General features: G+C 43.4%; 1 protein-coding gene across 15 annotated transcripts in view; it reads right to left on the reverse strand.

Annotated features, from left to right (window-relative positions):
• The window catches only part of MGAT5 (alpha-1,6-mannosylglycoprotein 6-beta-N-acetylglucosaminyltransferase), a 402,590-nt gene that overhangs the window by 323,861 nt on the left and 51,554 nt on the right, over window positions 1-27,175 (reverse strand). For 14 of the 15 annotated variants that reach the window (XM_060410112.1, XM_060410105.1, XM_042244929.2 and 11 more), the window contains one exon: window positions 17,151-17,200. The exons of the other annotated variant lie outside the window; for it this stretch is intronic. The gene's annotated coding sequence lies outside the window, so the exon portion shown is untranslated. The remainder of the gene's footprint in view (window positions 1-17,150; window positions 17,201-27,175) is intronic. 15 annotated transcript variants of the gene reach the window in all.

Here is a 27,175-nt window from a genome sequence, read left to right on the forward strand (position 1 = left end):
TGGGTGGGAGGGGAGGAGGGAATGAAAAGGATGGTTTTTTTTTTTTTTTTTCACAAGCCCCCAAAATTAAGTGAGCAAAAAGCAGTTTCCCAGAGACAAACAGTACTGACTTAGTAATTCTGCTAGAACTGTTCGTTTTCATCTCTGCTGGGACCAACAGAAGCTGCGCGGAAATGCTCTTCACGTCCCGTGTGGCCTGCTGCCACTTCACACCTCAGTAGGAGCCACACCAGCCTCCCAGCTTTGCCGCCAAGCTGGTCATGCAAAAGCCAGCCTCTGACAGATCCAGAAAGGAGTGAGCGTACATATTCTCCCCACAGAGGATGGCTGCAGAGAAGGCTGTTTTTTCCAAATAATATTTTACATTAATTTAATAGTTCAACATTCCTAAGGGCCTTCAGACTGAGGACTGCAATTCTACAACATGAAGGACAATTTCAGATCCCCACAGCCCAAAATTCAACTGTTAAACATTCCATCCCGATAGACAAGATACACTTACTACTCAGAAAATGGTACCCTGAATATAATACACTGAAACAATGAGATCACACTGCGACATTATAGTTTCCAATCAAAATCTAATTAAAAGTTGCTATATAGTGTATCCTGATTATTCACCAAAGTTTAAGCCTACCAGCTATTCTAGCTTCAAATGAACTTGATAGCTTTGATACAACCACAAACTCCAATTTGATAACTACACAATTATCTGCCTTCCAAATAAAATTCTAAAGCCCAACAAGTAACATCATAATTAGGCTGGTTACATTTTTCATTATGGAAGGAAGGAAGCATATTAAATGTTACTACCTCGAAGGCCAATGTTTCTCTTAGGGAAGCCACACATGGAACAAACTCGGGAGTTTTGTTCATCTCCCACTACAATTTGCCAAGATGCTTAACTGCCACATTTAGAACACTTCAAAAGTTCCCAGTCAGAAATAAAATTGAGAGATGGGTTAAAAAGCAGTTTTCTTAGACTTTCCTGATGGTCCAGTGATTAAGAATCTGTCTGCCAATGAAGGCGACATGGGTTCAATCCCTGGTCCAGGAAGATGCCACATACCTCAGGGCAACTAAACTCATATGCCCCAACTACTGAAGCCCCCGAGACTAGAGCCTGCGCTCCACCACAAGGGAAGCCAGGGCAATGAGAAGCCCGAGCACCACAATTAAAAGTAGTCCCCACTTCTCGCAGCTAGAGAAAGCCCTCACGCAGCAACAAAGACCAAAACCTGCTTTACCAGACATGTTTTCATTCTCTTTCGTTCATTTTTCTTAAAGATCCCAACCATATGTGCATCGCAGCATTATTTACAATTGTCAAGGTCTAGAAACAACTCAAGTGCCCATCAATGGATGACTGGATAAAGGAGAAGTGGTATATATGCACAATGGAGCAATACTCAGCCATAAAAAAGATGAAATCTTGCAACAACGTGGATAGACCTTGAGGGTATTAAGGTAAGTGAATAACACAGAGGAAGACAAATACTGTACAATTTCTCTCATGCAGAATCCAAAGAACAAAAAATAAATAAATAAACAACCAACAGAAAGAAACACATAGACACAGAGAAGAGTAGTGGTTGCCAGAGGGGAAAGGGTCAGGAAGGAGGGACGGGGATGGATAAAAGGAATCAACTGTTAGATGAAAGATGGAAACTAAGTTTTTGATGATGAGTATGCTATAGGGTATACGGAAATAATAATATGATGTTGTATACTTGAAACTTACATAATGTTATAAACCAATGTTACTTCAATAAAAAATAAAAATAGATCTGAACCATCCTAACAGTTGTGTACCAGCACAGGGGACACCCAGCATGGACCATTATTTAACCATTCCCCTCCTTCATACAGCTCAACTATGTCCAGCAACAACTGCACAATCATCATCATTCTACTCTTGCATCCTTTAGTTTTAAACTGAGTATTTAAGCCATGCAGCAGCCTGGATGGGCGGGGAGTTTGGGGGAGAAATGGATACACGTACATGTATGGCTGAGTCGTTCTGCTACACACCTGAAACCATCACAACACTGTTAATCAGCGATACCACAATACAAAATGAAAAGTTTAAAAAAATAAAATGAAGGCCAATTTTAAAGTAACTTCTAAAACACAGCACAATTTTTCTTCCATGATCTAAAATACACTCTTACCCAGCAACATGACACCTAGGAGTTCTCACTCTCTCTTTTAAATCTTAGTCACACATTAAAACCTCCAAATGGTCACAAAGAGTGACGGAAGTGAAGAAGCTCAATTTCTGTTTCTTCATCATTAAACTGCACTATCACTGTTTATCTCGATGTCCTATTTAAATTTAAGAACAGGTTGTACCATAAGGACAAAAGGCACGAAGTACTCCTGAAGAAGCTCCAACACAGCCAAAGCACTGGGATCTCACTCTCAAGTCAAGGAGTATCACTTAGTCCACGAGAGTCGGGGCCAACTGGATAACAGAGCTGCCCAAATTAATTTCCACGTACAATACAATGCTTATTAAAGGGAAAGCTTTTAAAAACATGTGCTAATCTGATTGTGTAACTAAATATATACTTGAAAAATCAAAGTGTTACTCACTCAGTAGTGTCCAACTCTTTGCGACCCCATGGACTGTAGCCTGCCCTCTCCTCCAGGCAAGAATACTGCAGTGGGTAGCCATTCCCTTCTCCACGGGGTCTTCCCGACCCAGGGATCAAACCCAGGTCTCCCACATTGCAAGCAGATTCTTTACCATCTGAGTGTTTATGTATATACGGGCTTCCCAGGTAGTGCTCGTGGTAAAGAACACGCCTTCCATGCAGGAGACATAAGAGATGAGGGTTCAGTCCCTGGCTCTGGAAGATTCCCTGGAGGAGGGCATTGGCAACCCACTCCAGTATTCTTGCCTGGAGAATCCCATGGACAGAGGAGCCTGGCGGGCTACAGTCTATGGGGTGATAAAAACATCAGACATGACTGAAGAGAATTAGCACAGCACATCTGCATATAGTTATTCTGGCACTTTTTAAATATTGGAATATAATTGCTTTGCAAAGTTAGTTTCTGCTGTTCAACATCATCAGCCAGCTGTGTGTGTGTATTAGTCGCTCAGTCATGTCCGACTTTTCACGACCCCATGGACTATAGCCCACCAGGCTCCTTTGTTCATGGGATTTTCCAAGCAAGAACACTGGGGCAGGTTGCCATTTCCTACTCCAGGGGATCCTCCTGGCCTAGGGATCAAATCTGCTGTCTCTTGCATCTCTTGCAGAGGCAGGCAGATTCTCTACCACTGGGCCACCTGGATTACTTGGCCATAAAAAGGAACAAAATTGAGTCAGTTGAAATACTGTATTAATAGATGGCCCTAGAGTCAGTCATACAGACTGAAAGTAAGTCAGAAAGAGAAAAACAAATACCATATATTTACACATGTATATGGAATTTAGAAAAATGGTACTTATGAACCTATGTGCAGAGCAGGAATAGAGATGGAGATGTAAAGAAAGGATTATATTATTTATATGTTGTTTTTCAGTCTCTAAGTTGTGCCCGACTCTTTGCAACTCCATGTACTGCAGCATGCCAGGCTTTCCTGTCCTTTACGATCTCCCAGAGTTTACTCAAACTCACGTCCATTGAGTTGGCAATGCCATCCAACTATCTCATTCTGTCGCCCCCGCCCCCAATCTTTTACATGTATATTATATATATACAATTTACATAATCATATATAAATTATTCCCTGGAGAAGGAAATGGCAACCCTCTCCAATATTCTTGCTTGGAGAATTCCATGGATGGAGGAACCTGGCAGGCTATATAGTTCATGGGGTGGCACAGAGTCTGTCACAGCTGAGCACACACACATATATATACATCAATTATTCAGGACTTAGACAAGCAAAAGGGTTTTTCCCAGAAAGTATTTTATCATTAGCTATGTTTAGAATTGCCCACACAAGCTGATAACGAAAAGAAGCAGAAGGCTGAAGTCAGCTGTATTGGTTTTAGGCCCTCTGACAGCCCCATTTGGAGTGGACCATGCCCATGGCCCCACCCATGGGAGGCAGCTGCACACAAGCAAAAGAAGCCTGCAAACAGAAGCCTTCTGAACACACAAAAGTGTAAAAGTTCAAACACAGAAGATTTTGTGTCCCCAACATTTGTAGTGAGGGTAAAACAGGACTTTTCAACATCAGCACTACTGACAATCCGGGCGGGGTAAGTCTCTGTTGTGGGCGTGTCCTGTGTGTCAGAGGGTGTTTATCTGCATGCCTAGGCCCTACCTACTGCAGTCACAGACCAGCAATACATTCCCATACCCTCCACCCTAAGAGGTGAGAAAGGTCATCCCCCATCACTGGACAGCTGAGAGTCCCTGGGGTGGAGGTTAGAACACCTTGGAACAACACACAGATCAAGCTAAGTGCTCACTCCAGGGAAGGAGACTTTTTTTTTAATAGCCTCCTTTTAATTCTTAACAAGTACGTCTATTTCTTATTCAAACACACACATTTAAATACACAAAGAGTACGCCACTGAGAAAAACACCAGCAGCCCTCACGAATTATTTTCCTTTATTTTAAAATATTTCCCTAGTGAACAGAAACAAAACTAGCATCTTCCCAAAAAGGCCATTCAAACCAGGGAAAGATACTCTGTAAACAAGGACATAAATGATTATTTTAAATAAAGTGTTTCTGGATTCTCCCTTGGAATCACTTCTTTCACGCCCTGTTCTAACTTGCTGTGGCTTCTCCAGGTCAAAGCAGCCTGGAAGGAGCCAATCGGAAAGGTGGTATCAAGGCCAGTATTGGGTACCCAGAGAACCTGGCAGACACGCAGCCTGGGTGTTACAAAAAAGCCTAGCTTGGAAACCTGGTTTTGAGTCTCTGTTCTATCTAGCACTTTCTCAACCTGGGGCCCTGCCCAAATCACAACCTCCCAAGAAGCCAGCTTTTATTTATGAAATCAGGGGTGATGTATGCTTCTGAGAGCTTCCCTGAGAACTAAATCATTTTGAACAGGACGGAAGGGGGCAGGGCACAACTTTTGAAAGTATGACATAGTCCAGGGACACAACATAAACCAATTAGAATCAAATGGGTCCAAGATGGTGGACAAGTCCACTTTGAGGGATCCTCAATCAGCAAGCTAAATGACACACCCAGAGGCGCCAGTTCCAAGGCACTGTCAAAAGACCAAGGAGGTGGTGGTGGCCCAATTCCTAGAAATCTCCACCCCTTCTCCAAAATAGATGAAACAATCCTCCCACTGATTAGCATATGAAATTACCCAGCCTATAAAAACTAACCACACCACAACTCGCCCTCTATGATGGCCCAAACAGTCTGTGGAATGTGCTTCTCTTTGAATCTGAATAAATTCATTTCTTAACTATCACTTTATCTCTTCTGCAATGAGACATCAAGAACATGAACTTCATTAGGCCCTGAAACCAGGTACCGTGGGTTTTATCTGGGTTCGACTCCCAGCCACGTGGGTTTGAGTCCCAGTGTGAGGTAAATGGTTTCAATTTGAACTATGTGGAGGTTTTCATACACATGTCAAATATTATTACCTTTATTGTAGAATTATACACGTCAAGAATCTCAACCAGAGGTAACTGTTGGCCTTACCCACAGGAGTTTTATCACTGAAAAGAGCTGCAAGGTTGGTTCCAACAGCATCAACAGCAGATTCAGGAGATGGAAAAGAGTAGGAAACAAATATGAAAGCGTAGAACACGTGGCGAAGGGCAGGGAGCCTGACTGCCTGGGTTCTCATCCCACTGGGTGATGCTCAGCAACCTTCTGGCCTTATGCCGCCTTGGTCTCCATCTACAAACTGGGGAAAACAGTGGCACCATGATGGCCATCATTTAAAGTCATGATGCTCTATAAAATCTATAAAAATCGTGAACACTGCCTTGGCAGATATTAAACCAGTGCTCCTAGGGAAAGGGAATATGGGCTTAGGTTTCCATGAACCTCTAATTAGAACATTTTGGTCATCTGATCAATGCATAACCATCCACTTGGACTTCCCTGGCGGTCCAGTGGTTAAGACTCTGCTTACACTGCAGGGGGTGTGGGTTCAATCCCTGGTTGAGGAGCTGAGATTCTGTGTGCCCAGTAAATAAATAAATAAAACAAATATTTAATTTCACCTACTAGTTTTTCTAAAAAATCAGAAATAAATTATTTTAAAAATAGACCACTGTGTTTTATGTGTTTCTGTTTTAGTACACCTTATTTACTATATAGTGTTGGTTCATCATGCTGAAATTGCTTATCTAATATAGCTTATCGAATATACCTATTTTCTCCCTCAGGCACAGCACAAACTTCTTGCCCTCAAGAACTCTAGATACAGTCCGAGCCCTAGGCTTGGGGGCTATTTTAAACAACAAAATCACCAGTCAAAAAAAACACAAAACTCAAAAATGCCAAGAGTTGCACTAATTATACCATAAAGAGGAAAGTGAAAGTGAAGTCATTCAGTTGTGTCCGACTCTTTGTGACCCCATGGACTGTAGCCCACCAGGCTCCTTAATCCATGGAATTTCCCAGGCAAGAGTACTGGAGTGGGTTGCCATTTCCTTCTCCAGGGGATCTTCCCAACCCAGGGATTGAATCCGGTCTCCCCCATTGCAGGCAGATGCTTTACCTCTGAGCCACCATGAAGAGGACACCTACTTAAAGCGTAAGACCTGAAACAAAAAGGCAGAAGATCTCCTGAGCTGGGAATGAGCACATCAGTAGGTCAAGCTGTCCTCCACTCTGTCTGTAAAGGGTTCCACAAGCACTGCAACTACTGATGTGGGTGTTATACACATAAATCTTAACAAGGAAGCAAACATGTACATACAAAATGTGCAAATAATGAGGATCAACGGTACTGAGTTGCTCTGAGTGGGTCTGATGATTCAATGAATGAATACAGATAAAGTGCTGAAACACTGCCTTCCCCGTGTAAAGTGTAAGTTGCTCAGCTGTGTCCTACTTTCTGCGACCCCATGGACTACACAGTCCATGGAATTCTCCAGGCCAGAATACTAGAGTGGGTAGCCTCTCCCTTCTCCAAGGGATCTTCCCAACACAGGGGATTGAACTCAGGTCTCCCGCATTGCAGGCAGATTCTTTACCAGCTGAGCCACAAGGGAAGCTGTGTATAATAAGCACGCCACAAATGTTCTCTGTAATTATTAGGGAGTCAAACACATCCATAACATATTACATGGTGTAGAAAGTTGAGTTCTTTCAAATCTTGAAAGATGATGCTGTGAAAGTGCTGCACTCAATATGCCGGCAAATTTGGAAAACTCAGCAGTGGCCACAGGACTGGAAAAGGTCAGTTTTCATTCCAGTCCCAAAGAAAGGCAATGCCAAAGAATGCTCAAACTACCGCACAATTGCACTCATCTCACATGCTAGTAAAGTAATGCTCAAAATTCTCCCAAGCCAGGCTTCAGCAATACGTGAACCGTGAACTTCCTGATGTTCAAGCTGGTTTTAGAAAAGGCAGAGGAACCAGAGATCAAATTGCCAACATCCGCTGGATCATGGAAAAAGCAAGAGAGTTCCAGGAAAACATCTATTTCTGCTTTATTGACTATGCCAAAGCCTTTGACTGTGTGCATCACAATAAACTGTGGAAAATTCTGAAAGAGATGGGAATACTGGAGCACCTCACCTGCCTCTTGAGAAATCTGTATGAAGGTCAGGAAGCAACAGTTAGAACTGGACATGGAACAACAGACTGGTTCCAAATAGGAAAAGGAGTATGTCAAGGCTGTATATTGTCACCCTGCTTATTTAACTTCTATGCAGAGTACATCATGAGAAACGCTGGACTGGAAGAAGCACAAGCTGGAATCAAGATTGCCGGGAGAAATATCAAGAACCACAGATATGCAGATGACACCACCCTTATGGCAGAAAGTGAAGAGGAACTAAGCAGCTTCTTGATGAAAGTGAAAAAGGAGAGTGAAAAAGTTAGCTTAAAGCTCAACATTCAGAAAACGAAGATCATGGGATCCAGTCCCATCACTTCATGGCAAATAGATGGCAGAACAGTGGAAACAGTGTCAGACTTTATTTTGGGGGGCTCCAAAATCACTGCAGATGGTGATCGCAGCCATGAAATTGAAAGATGCTTACTCCTTAGAAGGAAAATTATGACCAACCTAGATAGCATATTCAAAAGAAGAGACATTACCTTATCAACAAAGGTCCATCTAGTCAAGGCTATGGTTTTTCCAGTAGTCATGTATGGATGTGAGAGTTGGACTATAAAGAAAGCTGAGTGCCGAAGAATTGATGCTTTTGAACTGTGGTGTTGGAGAAGTCTCTTGAGAGTCTCTTGGACTACAAGGAGATCCAACCAGTCCATCCTAAAGGAGATCAGTCCTGGGTGTTCACTGGAAGGACTGATATTGAAGCTGAAACTAATACTTTGGCCACCTGATGTGAAGAGCTGACTCACTGGAAAAGACCCTGAAGCTGGGAAAGATTGAGGGCAGGAGGAGAAGGGGATGACAGAGGATGAGATGGCTGGATGGCATCACCGACTCAATGGACATGAGTTTGGGTAAACTCCAGGAATTGGTGATGGACAGGGAGGCCTGGCGTGCTGTGATTCATGGGGCTGCAAAGATTCAGACATGCCTGACTGACTGAACTGAACTGAAAAAGCTTAATAAAACTGTGAAAAAAAGACTACAGATGGTGACAGAGAACCACAGAAATATGGCACGGAAGAAAGAAATAAAATTTTACAAAATTTCTTCCCTAAAGCTGTCATCCATTCAATCTATTATCTTCCTTTCTCTCCACCAAAATGTTACACTCTCCAGGCCAACCCTCTACCTGTCCGCTCTGACATACATTCTCTGGACACCTTGTCCTTTTTGCAACATATTGTAGCAAACTCCATTTATCAAACTCTCTGCCAACTAGCTTCCACTTAGGCGGGTACCAGCAGCTCCTGGGAAAACAGGAGCTGGAAAAAGGCCGGGGTCTGTCCCCCCTTTTCCATCCACCCACCGGCATCTCTGCCAGGGATCCAGTCCTTTCTGGTATCATGGCCAACTCCCATGCCCCGTGCAGCCCCAGGGTGGGTATCTTCTGGTGGCTGCGCAGACTCTTTGGCATGTCACTCTCACCTCTTCCATCACCTACAAACCCAGCTTTCTGTAGAAAGTTCTCTGTTCACAATGTTTAGTCCAGGTATCCTGATATGCCACCACGCATGACTCCAGAAGGACGCTAAACCAGGCAAATATCCTGCCAAGACCAGCCCCACCACACACAGATGCCCCGTCCCTCCTGCAACCTCACCTCTCACATCTGGACTCTCTGGATTAAGGACAGATAAAGGTGCTTTGGTTTCTCTTTTTTAATTCACTGCTTGCAGGGGTAAAAAAATGCACTTACAAAACTATTAGAACTAAACTATGAGAACTATTCTTCAGCTTTTTATCAAGTATATTACCTTCCCCAGCTTTCAACATAGGCTCCTGGCTGCTCTGCACCAAAGGCTTCTGACTGTTTAAGTGTTATTTACTTTAAAAAGATTAAGCAGTACTCTCAACTCCTACAAACCTTGATTTAAAAAAAAAAAAAAAATCCAAATGCAGCCAAGGGCACATGGCCAATTTACTGTCCTGGTTGGCACTGGCCACTGCTGGCTGCTGACAGTGGCTGGTATAATCAATGTCCATTAATCCTGAGGCAATTTCCAATCTTCTCCTCCCATTGTTTCTTATCCAGGGCATATAAAAATGTAACGCCTGACCATAATCACATACAAGCATGAAAAAAGTAAACCAGCTCATGTAGATAAAGGACGCAAGAGTGAATCAGAGAAGCAGGAGGTGGTGGTGCAGGGGGATTGTGGGCAATGCTTGCTATGCACAGAACGCACATTCCTCTTCTCCCTGGACACACAACTGGAGGAGATGTCCCAGCAAGGGGCAGGGGCGGGGTCCAGGGGACCTGTATCTGTGCCCTCTTCCAGGGGCTAGAATGAGCACTGCAGGGTGACCCTGGAGGGCAAGGGTTCACAAAGTCAAGCCCTATCCAGCCTTGGTCACTAAACAGCATTTTTTTTCAGTTGAAGTGTAGTTGATTTACAATATTGTGTTTCAAGTATATAGCAAAGTGATTTAGCCATACATATATATCTATATTCTTATTCTTTTCCATTTTAGGTTACTGTAAGATGTTAAATATTGTTTCCTGTGCTATACAGCGAATCCTTGTTATTTTATATATGGTAAAGGGCTTCCCTGGTGGCTCAGAGGTTAAAGTGTCTGCCTCCAATGCGGGAGGCCCGGATTCAATCCCTGGGTTGGGAAGATTCCCTGGAGAAGGAGATGGCAACCCACTCCAGTACTCTTGCCTGGAGAATCCCATGGACGGAGGAGCCTGGTGGGCTACAGTCCGCAGAGTCGCAAAAAGTCGGACACGACTGAGCGGCTTCACTTTCACTTTCAGTGTGCATCTGTTAACGCCATACTCCCAATTTATCCCTCCCTCTCTTCCCCTTTGGTAACCATAAATGTGTTTCTTTGTCTATGAGTCTGTCTCTGTTTCATAAACAAGTTAGTTTGTACTATATTTTAGATTCCATATAGAAATGATGTAATATTTGACTTCCTGACTTACTTCACTTAGTCTGATAATCTCTAGGCCCATCCATGTTGCTGCCAATGGCATTATTTCATTATTTTCATGGCTGAGTAATATTCCGTCATATATTTGTACCACATCTTCTTATCCATTCATCTGTGAATGGACACTTAGGTTGTTTCTATGTCTTGACAATTAAATAATGCTTCAAAGAACACGGGGTGCACATATCTTTTCCAATCCAAGTTCTCTCCAGGTATATGCCCAAGAGTGGGATTGCTGGATCAGATGGTAACTCTAGTTTTTCTTGAGGGACCTCCATACTATTTTCCTTAGTAGCTGCACCAATTTATGTCCCCATCAACTGTGTAGGAAGATTCCCCTCTCTCCAGAATGTATTATGCTAAATGAATTCTTTTAAAAATTTTTTATTTTTAATTAGAGGATAATTACTTTACAATATTGTGATGGTTTCTGCCATACATCAACACAAATTGGCCAAATGTCCTCTCCCTCTTAACCCCCCTCCCGCCTCCCTCCCCATCCAACCACTCTGGGTTGTCACAGAGCACAGGCTTTGGGCTCCCTGTGACATACAGCAAACTCCCACTGGCCACCTATTTTACACACGGCAATGTATATGTTTCAGTGCTATTCTCTCAAATCATCCCACACTCTCCTTCCCCCACCGTGTCTACAAGTCTCTTCTTTATGGCTGCATCTCCTTTGCTGCCCTGCAAGTATGATCATCAGTACTATCTTTCTAGATTCCATAATTACATATTAATATATGATATTTGTCTTTCTCTTTCTGACTTATTTCACTCTGCATAACGGGCTCTAGGCTCATCCATCTCATTAGAACGGACTCAGATGCATTCCTTTTTATAGCTGGGTAATAGTCCATTGTGTATATGAACTACAACTTCCTGATCCATTCATCTGTTGATGGTCATCTAGGCTGCTTCCGTATCCTAGCTATTGTAAATAGTGCTGCAATGAACACTGGGGTTCCTGTGTCTTTTTCAATTACAGTTTCCTCAGGGTATATGCCCAGTAATGGGATTGTTGGGTCATATGATAGTTTTATTCTTAGTTTTTAAAGGAATCTCCATATGTTCTCCATAGCGGCTGTATTAATTTACATTTCCACAGCAGTATAAGAAGGTTCCCTTTCTCCAAACCCTCTAAATGACTTTTATTTAAAAGGGATCATTTCCCCATCTCCACCAGCCTAAAACTATGAAAGAGGAGGAAAAAAATAAACCTTGCACTGGGTACAGAATGACCATCCATATCGAAACACACACGTGTGCACACACACACAAGAGGTCCTTCTGTTACAGAAGGTCTTGAACGCTTGGATGTGTACTTTTCAAATGAGCTGGGCAGACATCTGCTCAAAGTGGCCACGGGGGTATGTGAAATAATCCCCAGCTTGTCCCTTCCAGACAGATCTCCAAAGGGAGAACCATCTGAGTGAGGGTCACAGGAATAAGCACTGTTCCTGGTTCCCCAGGTCCTGTTAGGGAGAACTGTGCCCTGCAGACCAACAACGCTTTTGCTGTGTAGTACAAAAAAACAAGGATTCAGAGAGGTCAAGGTGGGCCTTTCAGCAAAAACAGAGCTAAGACCTCTGTCTCCCAGGTCAATGCTACTCCAAGCGGGGTAGGGGCACATCCACAGAGCAGGGCCAGTCCACAAAGAGTTGCTGGTCTTTGAAGTACCAAAACGGAGGGTAAGTGTTAACTTTTACAGCCAGTGGACAGGGTAATTTTATGTCTTTGAATCTCATAATAAAATTGAAGGCCTGTATTTTAGACTTCTTTTTTTATCTCACTTTTCTAGTAATTTATTTTTATGGAAACAGTCCGTGATGGTTTAGAATTTTAAAAGCTGGTTCTCTTTCTGTCGGCACCCAGACTCCCCAGACTCTTCTACCAAGATCACTGCACCCTCTTCCCCAATCCTTCCTGCCTCGGGCTCACCCAGGGTCTCCTCCACCCACCCTTCACCCTTCCTTTCCAGGAGGTGCCTCCTCTTAGATAGGTGAAGTTTCCCGGAGCCCCTCCAATGCGTGCACTGTGGACACCGATTCCTATGAGCCATCCTGAGCACAAGCCAGAAGGAAGTCAAGAGATTGATCAGTCCTCCATCCACACAGCTACAATAACACAGGACCCTGGTCCCAGAAAGGCTTCCCTGCTGGCTCAGTGGTAAAGAATCCATCTGCAACGCAGGAGACCTGGGTTTGATCCCTGGATCGGGAAGATTCCCTGAAGAAGGATATGGCAACCCTCTCCAGTAGTCTTGCCTGGAGAATCCCATGGACAGAAGAGTCTGGCAGGCTACAGCCCATGGGGTCACGAAGAGTCAGACACGACTTAGCAGTTAAACAACTAGTCCCAGAAAGCAGTCACAGTATAAGAAGAAAGGACTGGAAACCTGTCAGTGGCACTTACCCACATTAATTAACCCAGGAGAGAACCTCAGCATCCCTGACAGATGCTGTCTATCCATTATCTCAACCTGGGATGACAAGTGAAGGGGACTTTGCCTCTCTACTCCAGGGAGATGGGGGTACATGGAGAGATCCCACACTGGCTTGGAGAGAAAGGAGAGATTATTTAGAGAGTGAGTCGTGTGTGAGTGTGTGTGTGTAAGCATGCGTGTGTTAGAGTGTGCACATATAACAGAGAGTGTGCATATCAGAGAGAGTGTGTCTGTGTGTGTGGCATCAGGTATGATGAAGTATTATGGGAAGGGAAGGGGATGTGGAGACCACATTAGCTCTGCCCAACAGGACCCACTGAACAACCCCTTACAAGGGAGCCCAAGCTAGTGGGGAGGAGGACCTGGAGAGAAGGATTTAAACACATACATCTCCTTGAAAACGAATGAAGAGAAAACCAGCCAGATCACAACGATGGCCATGACCTAGCAGAAGGAAGAAAAGAAAGCCCAGCAAATGGCAGGGTCAGGCAGCGCCACCCCTTCCCAGAGCATGGACACTATGCGGGGCTCAGAGTCTGTCTCAGTTCCAGGGAGACCACATTTTTTCAGAATTTCCAGAGACAAAAGGATGGTAATTTTAATTTTCAGCACCTCTCAGTTATTAAGACATGCGTCAACCATGGATCGGAAAGGCAGGGAGTCAAGGGGGATGTAAATGAGCGAGTGTTCTGCTAAGTTGCTGCACTTTTCTGTATATTTGAAATTTAAAAAAAAATTTTTTTTCAAATAAACCAGAGAACAGACGCATGATGCTGTTTTGAAACTTCTTGCCATGAACGGGGAGCTCTGATTAGATCCTATCCAAACTGGGCATGCCTTTCGAAGACAGCTGCTCTGCTGTTCCCTGTCTGACCCAGGGACAAGACAAGAGGCAGCCCCTGCCCTGACCTCCGCCCTGCACCCCCACCTATCCCCGAGGCCAGCAGGGCTAACCCAGTGTGGTTATTATCAATAGGCAGCAGCTCTCTAGATAGAACATAGGCACCTCATGGGCTTTGAGAAGCAGGACTGGGATGGAGTTCCCATGCATGCCACAGGCAGAGGGCCAGGGAGGTGACAACCACCCTCAGCTGGTTTTCTTCCCAAAGCCCGTGGCCACCATCAAGCTGGCTCAAAAGCCTGTCCCTGCCCCACTCCAGGCAGGCCACACACTGGACTCAGCTGCCTAGCACATGGCCAAAGTCAAGGACTGACATTTCCTAAGACGAGACTCATGTCCCAGGAACCACAGAAAGAAATCGGAGCACAAAGAGCGAAGGCTGTTTCATTTTAATTGCACCCCAGGCATGCCATCTAAGCACCCGCCTTTCTGTCACACCTCTTCCAGGATTACTCATCTTTGACACCAACAAGAAAACATCATGAACTTGAAACCCCATCATCTGGATTTCTGGATGATTGTACTTCAGTGCCTGCACTAGCAGGATACAAATAAAACGAAACCAAACTTCTCTACCTAAGACCTGTTTCTCTCTGACATTCGTTGTTTCAGCTCATCCTGAAGCCACATGCCAGGATCTTCACTCCCCGCCGATGATGTGAAGGGAGTAAGGCCAGTCCTTCTGCTCAAGAAATTTACAGTTTACACAGACCCACAGTGAATACAACGCCTTCCACTGCCCTCCCGCATCTTCTCTGCTTTCTTTTGCAGTGTGTTCATGTGATCTACTGGGGTGGCTATGGTTTTAGTTTTTATGTTTTTATCATCAACACTGCATCTTTCAGTGGTTAGGAGTCCTCCTGTCAATGCAGGGGACACAGGTTCCATCCCAGCCAGGGCAGATTCCACAGGCTGCAGAGCAACTGAGTCCATTCGTCACAACTGTTGAGCCCGTGCTCCACAACAAGAGAAGCCACTGCAATGAGAAGCCCACACCACAACTAGAGAAGACTTGCACACAGCAACAATAACCCAGTACAGTCAAAAATAAATAATTTAAAACAAAACACGACATCTTTCTCTTCCAGTCCTATCTCCAGAAACAAAATGGAGAAGATGTTTCTTTGAGAAATTAAGGCATAAAAAAACAGGTGTGGGATCTACCAACCTATCTGAGAAACACCCCCCTTTTTTTTCCCCCTACATGCATTTTTTACCACAGACTCTGCAGCAGAGCTCGAGAGTCATTTGTTTGCAGAAGCCAACCACCTCCCTGATCTAAACTGTTAGTTTAGATCATATGATTATACATAAACCCAAGCAGAAAGCTGGGACATCTTTTTCGCAGCTGAGTCAGAAGAGAGATGATGGTTTTACAAACTGGCCAGGGGACAAAGGTAACTGCTTCTTCTACCTTCAGGAAGATCCAACCATTGCCCAAGCCCTGGGTGTTGTCAAAATGTGGAGAGTGTGCTTTCTATCCTGAACGCTATTTAAAGGATGATAAGAAACGCAAACTCATCTGTGATATGGCTTTCAAGTTATAAATGTCAATGACAGCCAGTCTGCTGCATTGGGAACTCCTCCAACAGGTTGACAACGGCCCAATTCCACGGCTCTGGAGGAGGCCGACAGACAGCTGCTCTTTCAGCAGTTATTTCAAAAGGAGCCAAGAGGCCCTTCCAAAGGCAGCTAGGTGTTGGTGTGCTGAAGGGGGAAGGTGATGCCACTCCTGGTGGCAGACAGGCACAGTCCAGGAGTGCCACGAGATGCCAACATGTCTGCCTGCTCCATGGAGACTGTAAACCCAACACAGTACAGGGGGGCAAAAAATATCACAGGAGAGCCAGAAACATGAGCATCCTTCCCAGAGCACAGGCCACAGCACCTGGGTACTGGGGACCACAGACCCAGTCCTGAGTCTTCACCATGTCAGCCTGCTATGCCCCCAGGTGCCACGCTTGGCAACTCTTGGACGGCAGTGAACGAACTTCCCTATCTGTCCACACTACACTAGTTTCAGACAGACCCTTGAAGGCAGATGGTTTAACTAAACCAGTCTCTGAAATGAAGCTCATTCCCTTTAAGTCATGTGTGTGATGTGGGGGTGGGGAGGGTGTGTAAGATGGGATTAAATATGCTTGTTCCACCTCAGACAAAATCCTGTATCTTTAGAGAGGCAAAATCTCTTTGAGGTTCTGAAGGAGACAGCTCTTATTTTCTCTGGTTTGTCCCAGCGGGACAAACTCTCAAGGTGACAGGGAGAAGCCTCTGATAAAAGTCACACGATCACATGATTTGAGTTCTAACTAAGGCTTTTATTCACAGACATTCATCTGCTTGTCAGTTGCTGGGGTGGTTTTTTCTTCTGTGATGTTGTTAAGGACAAAATTTGTTCAAAGACCCACACACATGAAAGAAACACCAATTATGAATGCTTAATGTTTCATTCTGCTGGCCCCATAACCTCAACACCCAAATCTATCAGCCTGTAAAATCCAAAAATTCTGTTCCCAAGTTGAAAGTCTGATTTACCAAGGTGACTCTCAAAGGTAGCTTAGATCATGGTTTTAAGCACTCAGGACTATTCGTACTAGAACAGGAACGTACTTAGCAAATTGCTTCCTCCATAAAATATGTTCATAACTGGGGCTAAGGAAAATATACTCTTTTACAACATTCTTGAACACGGACACAGTTCAGAGATCATGCAGTCATCATGAGTCACACTCTCCAGTTCATTGGCTCTGTTATGTTCACACCACGATCCTCTGTGTCTGAAGGGGCCCGCACTTCTATCTAAGAGTATCTGGGCAAGATTCAGTTCAATACAGTTACGTTTGATAATGACTGAATACAGTAATAGATGACCTTCTGCTCCAGTCACTTTACTAATTCGAAGCAGATAAAATATCCTGGCCCAATTAACCCAAATAATACATTTCACCAGGCCTTAACCAGATAGCCAGAAATGTACATGCCCGTGGGACTGAGCCGCACTAGAATAGTGACCCCCTGGCCCTTCGGGTCTTGATGGCTCCAAACGCTCTGACTCAGTACTCAGTGCTCTCCCTAAGGACAAATATCTCAGTCTGTGCTTAAATATCTGATTATAGTACTTACATGGGCTGATGGGTCTGCCTCCAAAGTCCACTTTAGAACAGTAATCACTCCTGCAATCACAAAGACAAAGACATCTTTAAGTTTCTCCTCTTTACGGACTTGAGCCACTGCAAACAGGCTGACAAAGAGCTTCTACGAACTATGCCTCACATTTTGGAACCCAACAGCCTTTTAAGATAAACACCTAAAAATAGCTAGATGAGAATTCCCTATCACTCCAACACCCAGAGGCATATCTCTAAAAAGTTACATTATCTCACTTGTTAGGATCCAAATCCATCCATTATTAGTTCAGCAGGAGTAAGGCTCCATTTGGCAAAGATGGAGCATCTCCACAAAACCACTCTCTTGTTCTAAGTCTCAGGAGGCATTAAACCAAAGCTTTTACCAGTCCTAATGCTTTCCGGACTAGACTACATTAATTCATACACATAGTCTCAAGTATATGCATACACACAACTTTAAAAATACATAGCTCTGTGACAAAAAAACCAAGGAGTTTGCAATACGTGATAAAACCAATTGAATGACAAGCCTGTTCATTTAAATATAACAGATTACTTGCAGCTGCTTCACCTTGAGAAAGCAAACCAGAAGAGCAGTAAAAAGCCATTTTAGAAATATATCTACTATGTGCTTGTGATATCACTAATATTTTCCCTAAATAACACTCCTGTTCAGTAAAAGGGGGAAAACAGTCCTTTTACAGATACATACAGTGTGTTTCTGATATTCATGGAATTTATCAGCAGATAATTATAAAACTGAGAGCTCAATAGAGAGAGACGGAAGGAGGGAGAGAAAATAAAGACCAAGCTGCACAGATCCGTCTTCAAGATGACTACCCAGAAGTTTTTTAAGACTAGCCAACAGGTCTACCTCTTCCGTAAGCCCCTCGTGGAAGAACATGTACCATCTTCTGCTGAAAAACATTTGATAAAGTTTTGCTTTTTATTTCCAAATATGGTCTGCAACATATAACTTCTTCACAGTACTAACATTTTTGTCTGTGTCAACAATCTCTGAACAATAGCAGAGGGCTGTGCACTGGGGCAACTTATAAGAGCAGATTCAATCTATTATCATTCCAAAACCATGATTTCCATGAAACAGTCTGGCCTCAAATGTTTGCTGAGGAAGGGTAGAAGGCTGGAAGGGTACCAAAGCAATGCCAGTGATCACATGACCCTTTTAATGCCAGCTATTATCTGAGATAGCTTTGAGGTGAAGGAATGGGTTATGAAACTGGGTTATCATGATACAGGAAAAGCTACTATCTCCTGTAAGCAACACCAAGATATATTTAGAGAAAACAATCCTAAGCACCTTCATCAACATCAAAAATACATTCTTTTGTAGTGGTATCAGCTAACAAAATGAACACCTGTGTGCCTCCGACCTGAATAGAATCAACTTACTTTCAGTGCTCTTTTCTGTATGTTTTCATAAACACCTAGTAGTTTGCCTTTGAATATTGTGATCAAGTGCACAGGCTGTGGTGGCTAATGAATCATACAGTAGTGAGACTGGTATGATTCATAAGTCAAAATGTTCATGATGTGCCAAAAGGGAAAAAAAAGTTCATTATCTTTTACCTCCCCCAATGCTTTCAAATCTGGATTTTTTATTCTTTCATAATACTCATACTAATAAAGAATTCAATCTTGACTTCACCTTAAAAATCAGGCAAACTACTCCCTGCGTCATATGAAAGTATACATTAGTAAAATTCATGGTCACCAGGAAGCCCAAAGGCCAGTCATCTTTATCGTCAGCAAAACTTTGAAGTTCAGCTAATCTTAAATATCATTTCCTACAGAACCAAGCATATAATATTAATGAAAGTTTAGAACTATTTTTAGCAGTGTTTATAGGTAAATGTCTTAGATAAACGTTCTCCTTCCCCATTTTCCAAACAGCACCACTCCATAGCTTTCATCAAGATCTTACCCAAAAGTATCTTGTCTGTAAGTTCCCTCAATCTCATCTTGGGTATATACTTTGATTTCCCACCTTAATTAAACTTAACTGTGAAAGCACTTGTAAATAGATTCTTCAGGCAAGAATACTGGAGTAGGTAGCAGTTCCCCTCTTCGGGGAATCTTCATGACCCAGGGATTGAACCCGGATCTCCTACATTGCAGGCGGATTCTCTACCGTCTGAGTCACCAGGGAAACCCGAAATAGAGATCATGGGAGTGCAACTCAATCTAAAAAGAGTAAGACAGCAATCACTGGGGATGGACAGTGAAAGAGTAGTTAGGAAAACCTGGAGCGTCATTTTCAGACATTTACCCCTCTCAATTTATAATGTGGATAAAATATATTGTGAATGACCCACAAACAAAATAACCTGCTTAATGAGTTCTGCCCTCTAGAGTGGCATTCTATTAGAAATCTGCATCTGAGTATTTTGCCTATCGCCCCTTCCCCATTCAAAGCATCTTGAAAGGGGAGCCACGACAAGCCCAGCTTGCTGAAGGACCACCTCTGCAGTGTCTACTCTGCATCTGATGGCACAGGACGACAGAGGCCAATTCCAGGCATGTGGATCCCACACCTTCCTGTCCCTAATGCCTTTCAACACTCAAGCGTCCCTCTTCTTATTTCCTATGGACAGCACCTCTCCAAATGGAGAATCTCAGAATCTTGATGTAACCTCAGATACAACTCCAAGCAGGCTTTCCCTCCCTGCTTTTTCACAGTCTAAGCAAATGTGACTCACTGAGAGCACCAAAGCTGTCTCGTCTATAGGTTCATGTGAGCAAATAGTTCAAGGGAGCCTACTGCTCGGCCTAAAATATTTTCATGCCTAGAACAAAGATTTTCAATGATAAGACCACTGAATGGTACACATTGGAAACAAATCATGACCATCATCATATGCCTTACTTTTTAAAATTTTTTCTTCAATTCTTTAAAGAAGTTTCTAAAATTAAAATGTAGTTGATTTACAACTTCATGTTAGTTTCAGGTGAATAGCACAGCAATTCAGTTCATGCATATGTATATACACTTCTTCAGACTTTCTTCCCTTACAGGTTATTGCAAAATATTGAGTATAATTCCCTGTTGTTTTAAGTCATTCACTCTCCCCTAAAGAACATCAGATAGCCACAGGGGAAAGAAGTCCCATAGTTACACTCCGGCTTCATACGGCTGTCACCCGAGGTTGGGCAGACTGACTAAATGTACTGCAAGTGCAATCCTGCCCAGTAACAGAGATCTAGAGCTGGCCTTGACGACGAACTCGCATAATCTTGACCTTTGTTTGGCTTTGTCACAGGTCTCTCATCAAGGCTCCACGGAGAGCTTCCCAAAGTAGACTCCAATCTAAATCCGCCCCCCAAGGCTCCCACTGCCTGGACACAAACGCAAGGCTCAATCTCACAACCAAAGCCTCTATCTTCTTGTGTCTGAGGCAGAGGCAACCTCAGTGCCTCTGTCAGAAATGATGGGGGGACTCACAGACTATCACAGACAAAAAGCGCAGCTGCCGCACCAGAGGGGCAGCGAATCCTCTACAAATGTTAGTGATTATTACTATTGTGTTGTTACTGCTATCAGAAGATAATAAACTAATAGGATAATAAAAGGGCAGTTCTAGAACCAGTCAGAAGTCTGGAAGCACAGCCTAGTGGTGCCCAAGGCATTACATCTTCATTTTGCTAACAGCTATTTTGGCAGGTGGCGGATCAGGAATAAAGAATCCACATGCAATGCAGGAAATATGGGTTCAATCTGTGGGTCAGGAAGATCCCCTAGAGAAGGCAATCTACTCCAGTATTCTTGCCTGGGAAATCCCATGGACAGAGGAGCCTGGCGGGCTATACTTCATGGGTTTGCAAAGAGTCAGACACAACTTAGCGACCACATCACCACCATTTTATCAGGCAGGTGTGACAATTACAATGATTCAGTGGCTTGGACCCTGGAATACCCTTACTTAACAAGACTGTTACCCTGTAGATGGTTCTCAGGTAAAGTGCTTGATTTACAAATTAGAAAAAAATATTCAAATCTTGCAACGTTCCAATTCATCACTAACTTGAATTAGAGAGAGAATACTTGTAGCCAAAAAAGTTTATCCAAGATTTTATCAAGACATGAGGATAGCAGGTCAGGGGACCACTTATGTAGGCTTGCAACTATTTTTAACATTGACAGTGTCACAAAAAGCAGGTCCCCTTTACAAAACTTGTACATAATCCCAAACAAAACTTGCTATTTTCATTAAAATTATTTTAAGAGGCACAAGGGAAATTCATCTTAAAATTCTGTTTTTGAAACCATCCCCACATTACACCTGTTTCTCTCCCACAGCCTAACAGTTCTCAATGTATAGGCCCAGATCCAGAAACACCAACATCATCTGGGAAGTTGGGGATGCAAAATTTCTGACCCCGCCACCACACACCTACCGAATCAGAAATTCAACTGGGGCCCAGCAATCTGTCCGTACGAGCACCCCCAAGAGATGGGGATGTACCCTCAAGTCCGAGAAGTGCTGACAATACCCTATTCACATGTGCCCGGGGACACCACTTCAGGCAGCTCTTTTCCCTAAAAGACGATCTGGCGTTTTTCTGTTCCTTAAAAACCTGCTATAAGATGATGTCAACTGTTCCCTTCTATTTTTAATTCCTCATGATGAGGCTGAAGATGATTCATTCGGCACCTTATGTGATCACTTAAATAGTAAGGCTCCCTGTCTCCCACCCCTAATGGAAGGTGACTGCTGCCTGTTAGCGCTGATGTAATTACAAGAACAATTCAGCAACAAAAGCCTGTCCTTTATCAACCTCGGTGAAAGCTGTAATAGAGTGTTATAATTATAATGCTCCCTTCTTTTCCATAATGTGTTCATAATAATGTATCCTTTGAAACTGATCATACCGCATGTCATAACAAGGAAACACACAACCCGGGATCAAATTTAGTTTATTGTAAATAGAAATCAAAACTGCAAGTGTTTGGGCAAATCCTTTCAACTGACAGGAAACAAGGATGCATTAACCATCTGGCTTGATCTCACTTATCTACATGGAATATGAAAAAAAGAAAGTTGACTTAAGGCTTTCCATGGGCCCTAAGGTGACCTCAGTACTGAAGGGTCTTATCACCAGACATCACCCATCATCTAACTTGATTATCAAAGCGGGAAGCATTAAGGGGCATTTCTGAAATAATAAATAATCCTTTTCTATACCTTTAATTTGTTGAAGTGTATATTAATTCAAAGTTAATATCCTACCTGCTGTGAGGCCTCCTGATGGATTGTGACTACCGATGTTATTATTAATTTCCCTTTCCTTTTTGATTAATTTCACACTTAGGCTGGAGAAGAAAGGCGAGATTAATGATGTCTGGAAGACAATGTTTGGTTCTTGTAAGATACTAAATTAACTTCAAGTGTTCAAGTAAACAGAGAACCCAGATAAGGATATGATAATGGAATCATATCCCAAAGATGACTGAGGTGCCAGGCAAACAAACACCCACAACCCCAGGGAGTGTATGAGCTGTGAACTCCAGTTAATACTCTTCTGGGATGTAAGGAAAATGAAAGTTGGAATTCTGAAGATTGCAATACACACTGATAAACTTGTGCCCCTACCAGTGACTGCAGGCATGCGTTTATTTATCATACGATAATTTTTGATTTTGCAAGGGTCCCTCTGTGTATTACTTAGCCTCTTCACACCCTTCTTGTCATCTCTCCAATCTCTCTGGGACAATCTCAGGATTCCTTGCCCAACATGTGAAGAGACAGATCTCCTTCAGAGGATATACAGAAAAGGAGTATAAACTCAGTTGTGTGATGCACTTTAATAGTCAGGGAACTGTGAGTATATATGCTAATCCTATTTCCAATAATAATGTCTACATTCTTTGAGAACCTTCTATGTGCCAAGACACTAGAAGCTTGACACTAATATAAGTCATCTAACATAACAAAAGCTCTTGGAGGTACTACTGATATTATACACATTTTACAGATCAAGTAAAGGCTTAGAAACCTAAAGATCTTCCATAGGCAACCACCATTTTCATACTGATCTGTCAGGCCCCAAGCCTGAAGTCTTCCATATCACACTGCTTCCCTGGGAGTGCAAAGAAAGAGAACACATATACCTGCATGGACTTTATTCCAAATGACCTAGAAGCTACAGGCGTGCCATTATCCTCTAAGAAACTTTCCTGCCTACTCTAGCTCCACTGACCCAAGTCTTCTTTGAAGTCTAAGATTTTTTTAAAAAAATTTATAATACAGCATAGTTGATTAACAATGATGTGTTAGTCACAGGTGTACAGCAAAGTGATTCAATTACATCCAGACAAGTATCCATTCTTTTTCCATTTGGGTTAGTACAGAATATTAAGCTGAATGTCCTATGCTATACAGCAGGTCCTGGTTGGTTATCAATTTTAAGTATAGCCATGTGTACATGTCAATCTCAAACTCCTCATCTATCCCTCCTTCTCCTACCCTTTCCTAGTGGTAACCATTAAGTTCATTCTCTAAGCCTGTAAGTACTCCTGTTTCATCAGTAGTTTTTTTTAATTTACAAAGTTCATTTGTATATATATTGTTTGTTGTATATGTATTGTGTATATATATATATTAGATTTCTGAAGTCTAACATTTAAATAAAATTCAACAATTCTACACTATCATCTCTTAGACTTTCTCATATCCCTTAGAGTACCCTTAAGACATCTCCCGTCACAAACAAACCTGCTCAACTAGGACCTATATTCATTGCTAAACATAGCCAGCAGTCATCTCTGGCCACTGTCTAGATCAGGGTTCATCAATATAGCTGTCACTTACTACATATGGCTATTTAAATTTTAATGACAAGTAAATAAAATGTAAAATTCAGTTCCTTAGCCACACTAGGCACATTTCAAGTGTTCCATAGCCTCACATGGCTAGTGGTTGTCACAGCGTACAGCAGAGATACAGAACATCTCCATCACGGCAGAAAGTTCTACTAAACAGCACAGGGGTAGATTTATTTCAGGACAGCACTTTTTCATCTAACATCCTTCCAACACTGTGTAGGAGGACACAGCCTCTTCACAGAACTAATTAAGGGCTTCAGACCTATGAGTTTTCAGATGTCATCTTTTAAGGACTAACACTGAGAAGTTAGGTCACTTAGAAAACTTATAAATAGAGCAAGCAGACCTACCTCATAGCATAGAGAGTGTCAGACGCTAGAGGCACTGAGAAGCAATCATTATAAGGCGCTCCATTCAGGAATAGCCACTCTCACGGAAGCACAGGTCACGATTCACCAGGAACAACCACACAGACACTTGCACAGCTACCCACACACGTTCCTCTAGGCTCCTCCTCACCCAAGCCCTCTCCACTATTTCTCCTGGGCAAGATAAGAGCCCAACATTTGTTCTTTTGTTTCTAATCACAAAGCAAGAAAATCACTTTTCAATCACTCTCAACTGCTTCATTAAAAGTTGGAGAATTAGTAATGAGACAAGCTTTTGGTGACAGAAACAGTAGGCTTGAAAAGAGAGCCTCAGTCCCCTCAGTGACCCCTGTCCTGGAAGTAGTTACTTAAAAGATTTCTAAGAATTAAAAAATTTGAGAAACTCTGGGTATAGCTAACCTTTGGGGGAGGATCCCAAAATACAGTGTTCATTACTGTTGGATTAGAACAGCCTTGGGTGGGACTCACTGAGTGATAAAGAGGCAAAATCACGAATCTGACCTTTGACTGTTACAATCCGCAAATGCCCTGCATGCGGCATTTCTTCTCTCCCTCCATTCATTGCTTTCTCCTTCCTCCTTCCCCACTATCATCAGACCTCTAGGATTGAACGCCATGCCCAAGACAAGCCAGCCTTCACGGCTGCTGACATTGGTCCAGAAAGTGGTAGACAGATGTCTGAATACCACCTCCACTGCTGAGAAGGAGAGTTTTCTGAAGAAAATGCAAACCAAGTCATCCTCAGTTAGGAGGAGGTGAAGATAAACTAACATGTCCCTCTCTTAGAGCCTATGAAAGTCATCTCATCTCTAAACTCCCGACTCAATCACAAGTAAGACCGACTTCTGCCTCTCCTGTCGGCATTACTCACCTTTGCTTAAGGACCACAGCCTACTGAATCACTAACTCTAAGGAGAGGCCCAGCATTAACCCTTTCCTGGCCAGTAGCTCACAACAGCATTCTCACCGGGGGTACCTTTCTCCAGCCTCATCCGTCCACCTCCCAATCCATTCCTGACCACCTGCCTGATGAATCTTGGGAAGCACCTCCCAGGCCAGGCCATTCCACATCAACCAAGTGCCACCATCTCTAAGATCAAAACTTGGCCTCTAAGGTTCTGAATTAGGATGGATGGCTCTGCTCAAGCCAGCTTGTCTACTTTTTCTCCTTCTTGCCTTCAGGTCTTCCCTGCCCCCATTACAGCCAACTTACTCTCCATAAACAACATCTGCTCTGGGGAACTTTCGCAGGCCCTGAAATGCCCATCGCCTCCCATGTGTGGTAAGACCTATAGCCAGTCAGCTCCTCAAGAACAGGGCCTGTCCTACACTTCCCAGTATCTCTGAATAGCATTTCACACCCAGACTCTTAACACACAAATCGATGCTCTGCAAGTATTTGATAATCCACTGAAAATAGCTTCTGTCCACGCTTGTAAATCCATCATTTCAACAGTGGATTTTCAGACCACTAAGGCCTCTTCCCAGAGAAGGCAATGGCAACCCACTCCAGTGTTCTTGTCTGGAGAATCCCAGGGACAGAGGAGCCTCTTGGGCTGCTGTCTATGGGGTCGCACAGAGTCGGACACGACTGAAGTGGCTTAGCAGCAGCAGTAGCAAGACCCCTTCCATATCCAGTTTGCTCACTGTGAGCCCAAGGAGGCTCTGGACTCTGTGTTGTGATTCCCACTCCACCAGGAAATGTACTTAACACCTCGAAGTCTCGGCACCCTCTTTTGTGAAACCAAGGCCCTAACAGTAGTAGTAGCTGCAATACCACCACCATCAACACCCCCCGCCAGCTGTGGGCTAGAAGCAATGGGAAAGCACTTAGCACAGGGCCGAGCACACAGCAGGCATTCAGTAACTGTTCCCTTTACCTCTTTCTCCTATTATTAGTAAGTTTCCTTAAAGGGGCTTCCCTTGTGGCTCAGCTGGTAAAGAATCCGCCTACAATGTGGCAGACCTGGGTTCAATCCCTGAGTTGGGAAGATCCCCTGGAGAAGGGAACATCTACCCACTCCAGTATTCTGGCCTGAAGAATTCCATGGACTATATGGTCCATGGGGTCGCAAAGAGCTGGACACGACAGAGTGACTTTCACTCACTCACTTCTTTAACGGGACATGGAACATAGTTGCTTTAACATGGTCCTGTAATAACAACTTGTGTTCAGATCCCAACTCAGCTCAGATCCCAGCTGTAGGACCTTGGGGAAATTATTTCACTCAGCTCCAGAATCTTCAGCTGTAAAAGGGGTTAATAATCCACCTTAAAGGGCTAGTTTAAGAATAAGGGAATACACCTCAAGTTTCCAGTGCTTAGTCAGCAATTCACTTCATGTCATTTACAAAACATGATTTTACTTCAGTCAAAACACCACTGAAAAGGGGAAAAAATAAATCCATGTATCCTCTCATCACTGTCACTCCACCCCCCTTTCAGTCACATTAACCCCATACACAAGGCCCTGGGCATTTTGAAACTGAGCAGGACCCTGTGGGGGGCTCTCTTGGGTACAACAGTCTTTCCAGTGCCCTGTTTTCATTTGAGGGAAAAGGGCTGCAGCCTCCTGAGCTCCAAAAGGGCAAACAGCTACTACTGAGGGAGTGAGGGAACGCAGAAAAGAAAGGAAAGGAAGTCAGACAACAGTGCAGGGCCTGATTCTGTGCCTCCTGGGGGACGTGGGGAACAATCTGACAGGACTCTGAGCTCTTCTACAGGAACCAGCCTCCCACCCTCCCCGGTGGAAGGAAACGTTCAGAGCAAAAGCACATGGACCCCAGA

Source organism: Ovis aries, chromosome 2, assembly GCF_016772045.2.
Source record: "Ovis aries strain OAR_USU_Benz2616 breed Rambouillet chromosome 2, ARS-UI_Ramb_v3.0, whole genome shotgun sequence".
Taxonomy (NCBI): domain Eukaryota; kingdom Metazoa; phylum Chordata; class Mammalia; order Artiodactyla; family Bovidae; genus Ovis; species Ovis aries.